General features: G+C 45.5%; 1 long non-coding RNA gene across 1 annotated transcript; it reads left to right on the top strand.

Annotated features, from left to right (window-relative positions):
* The first annotated feature begins 204 nt into the window (after positions 1 to 204).
* On the top strand, positions 205 to 1,301 carry LOC311590396. Its single transcript, XR_014776863.1, has 2 exons — positions 205 to 372; positions 466 to 1,301. It is a non-coding gene; the product is annotated as an uncharacterized lncRNA (long non-coding RNA).
* Positions 1,302 to 3,719: the final 2,418 nt, after the last annotated feature.

Genomic DNA, 3,719 nt, shown 5'->3' with positions numbered 1-3,719 from the left:
GAGAAGCCTAAATTCACCCTGCAGTGGCTTCCTTCTTCCATCCAGTGTAGCCCAGAACACCGACGACAATCTCCTTTCACCGTGTTGGGAGAAATGGAAGCTACCTGGACCACAAGAGGTTCATTAGTTTGAGTCGTCACTGGCTTCTGAACATTTAGATATTCCTTTCATTTTCTGTGTCACCGCCTAGGAGTCAAGCTGTGATCGAATCCTGCCATCCTGCGCCCTTAGGGGAGTAAGAGAAAGGCAACTAGGCAGTGGCAATCAGGAGCTCCCTGGCTCTCCTGTCATTTCTCCCCATCTGCCTGTCTGCCCTTGGGGTGTGCTGGCTGCTTGGGTAACGACCGAGAGTGATGGTCGTGGGCCAGGGCTGTGAGTAAAGTCATGCCAACTTAGAGGGCCGAGGCTGGGGTAGAAGCCTGGGCCAGCACACCTCTCACTACATCTCTTCCTGTACTAATGCAGAGCTGGCTCAAGGTTTGGCTGTTGTCTCAAGCATCCTATGCGTCTGGTCATCAGTGACAGCAAAGCAGCCCTTGTGCAGAACACGATGGGGGATGGCTGGATGGGGACCCTGTCTGCATGAAGATAGCCACCTACCCACCATGCAAATAGCTCAGGAGCAGCATGCCAAGAAGAGGAGCCGTGGAAGCTGGGCATGGGTCCCTGCCTATAATTCCAGCAGAGGCAGAGGCAGGTGGATCTCTGTGAGTTCGAGGCCAGCCTGGTCTACAAAGCGAGTCTAGGACAACCAGGCTTCTATAGAGAAACTGTCTCAAAAAAAAAAAAAAAAAAGGAAGAAGAAGAAGAAGAAGAAGAAGAAGAAGAAGAAGAAGAAAGGGAGGAAAGGAGGCCTGGAGCATAAAGGCCCTAAGGCTGGTGAGTTAGACACCACAGGAGCACAGCAAGGACAAAGGCTGAGGCACAGTGAGGACAGTGGCAGGCAGGGGCCAGGTGTGAGGAATCTACACTTGCTAGCTTCATGCAAAGCCATTCCATTCTTAAGCAAGGAGAGGATCGCTCAGGGATGGCTTTTATACCACTGCTACTGTTTTGTAAAGAGGGAACCTGGGGCAGATATGAAGAGTGCAAGCAGAGATGGGTTAGGACAATCAATGGACAGGGCAGGAGAGGGTGGGTGTCTGGGTCTACATTCCGGTAACAAGAGAGAAAGTAAGTGTCACGTTTTGAGATAGTCACCCCCCCACACACACACACACACCTACACCCCTGCCTTGCCCTCTCTGGTCCCACTGATCCCTTTTCCTATTTCCTAATAAACTCCCTCCTAGTTTCATGTGCGTGCGCGTACGCTCCTGTGTTTCCTATATAAGAGAGAAATGCAATATTTATCTTGTGAAGTGCTTATTTTGCAAAACATGATAAACTTCAGAACTATCCAATTTTCTACAAACAATATAATCTCATTTTTCTTTATGGCCCGAAGAAAACCCCCATTGTACCACAATTGTTTAAGAAGGGATTAGCTTATGTGATTTTGAAAAGCTTTTTATTAGTTATTTTGGAAAGTAAAATAAGCACTTGGGTAGTTTTGTAAAATTTAGATTTCAATTATAGTTAAGCAGCCCTGTGTGTCTGAGTTCCCCTGTGCAGGAGGTGCTGGCGGTTCTGCTGACAAAGAGCTTCCGTTCTAAGGACAGGTCCTTGCACCATATTTCCTGTTGACAGTGGCGAAGTCAAGTTTGGCCTTGGCCAATCAACTGTAGTACACAATGTAAGGAAGAACCGGTTGAGAAGAAATAAACACAGCCTGAAAAATGTATGGGGTTGGGGGAGGTGTCACAGTGCTGGTAAAAGTGACAACTGGAGCAGAGACCTGGCACTCACTTCAGCCACAGGGATTCTCCCCACTGTCCTGCAAACAGAGTCTTCCCTCTTAGCTACGGTATTTTATAAGCCAGGATGCAAATATTGAAGCGTCCGGTGCCCACATGCCCACATGTGTACGTACACAAAGACATATGTTGGGCTTCAGACAAACAGCTGAGGTTGAACAATCAGCTAAGCTGATTTAACATATCAAAGCAAACCCAGCCTTGGATTCTCCAGGCATCCCTCAGCCCCTACCTCCTACAGGACATGGCTGGCATACCCTTCTTTCTATGCTGAATTTTCCAGCCCAGACGCTGGGCTTCCTCTCCCCCAGAGGCTCTTCACCATATAACCCAGACATTTTGGCGTGTTCTCCCTCCCCTCTCCCTCCCCCTCCCCGTCTCCTCTTTCCTCTCTCTATGACTGTCCAGGCTCATTCCCCCCCCCCCCGACCCCTCACCCCCACCCGTTCCCTGTTCCTGGTCTCCTTGTCTGCATGGCAACTTGCCTGGCCCAGTTCCTTGGGTCCTGTGAACTCACTGGAGAGCTGCCCCAATACACCTGCCTTTTTACTTTAATTTGGCTTGAATTGGCTCATTTTGTTAGTAGAGAATACCTATCAACATACATACTTTTACACATACCTAAAAGTAAAAATAAAATGGTTTTTAAATGGGAAGTGGTGGTGGATTAGGAGCATGTATGCTCTTGGAGAGGACCTAAGTTTAGTTGGCAGGATGCATGTTCGGGGCTTCACAACTGCCTATAACCTCAATTCTGGGGGATCTGATGTCCTTTTCTGGCCTAGCAGGGCACTGCACCTATATGTACATAACCATACATAGACACAAATATATGCAATATTTAAAAAAATTTTTTTTGTTTTTCAAAACAGGGTTTCTCTGTGTAGCCTTGGCCATCTTGGACTCACTTTGTAGACCAGGCTGGCCTCGAACTCACAGCAATCTGCCTGCCTCTGCCTCCCGAGTGCTGGGGTTAAAGGCCTGCACTACCATGCCCGGCTAAAAATAATTTTTAATGAATTATCTAGTCTAAACTCTACAAATCTTTTGTTGAAAATAAGCAATTTATCTCCCAAACCTTCACTGCTATCAATGTAAAGCACATACTTCCTCGTTCCCCTTCATCTGTGAAGGAGCAAGAACTGAGAAGCAGAGCCAATAACTGTGAGTCAGAAGACCTAAACATCCTACTTTAAAATCATTCTGCTCAGCCTGTGCAGTGGCGCACACTTTAATCCCAGCACTCAGGAGGCAGAGGCAGGCAGATCTCTGTGAGTTCGAGGCCAGCCTGGTCTACATGGTGAGTTCCAGGCAACCAGAGCTACCTAGTGAAACCCTGTCTCAAAAATATAAAGAAGAAGAAGAAGAAGAGGAGGAGGAGGAGGATGAGGAGAAGGAGGAGAGAAAAAGAAAACCAAAACATTCTGCTTGTTGAACCCTTAAAAGAATTTCATAAATCGTAAAACAACACAACCATTTTGTCTCATTGTTGACCATGCTAATATGCTATTCCTGTTCCAGTTGAAAATAATCATGCAAAGAATGTAGTGTTACATTTCACATGGATGTATAGAATTCTTTTGTGTCTAATATACAATTAAGTACTAATTTTTAAATGGATTGAACACAATACAGATTATGTTCTGCCTTTGACTAGGAAATAATACATTTGAAAATCAAAAAATTGTTTCCTAGGTTCTGATGCTCAACAAAGTATTATTGTGTTGACTAGGATTATTGATTGGAGAATATACTAAGGCTTTGACAGTTCAGCCTGAAAAAAAAAAAGAATTTTATAAGTCAATGTATTCCTTCACACATTTAATTGACATGTAAAAATAGTTCCTAAGAAGTTTAAAGCCG

The sequence above is a fragment of the Acomys minous genome, assembly GCF_964271855.1.
Source record: "Acomys minous genome assembly, chromosome: 19".
Lineage (NCBI taxonomy): Eukaryota > Metazoa > Chordata > Mammalia > Rodentia > Muridae > Acomys > Acomys minous.
This window is presented reverse-complemented; position numbering and strand designations above follow the sequence as displayed.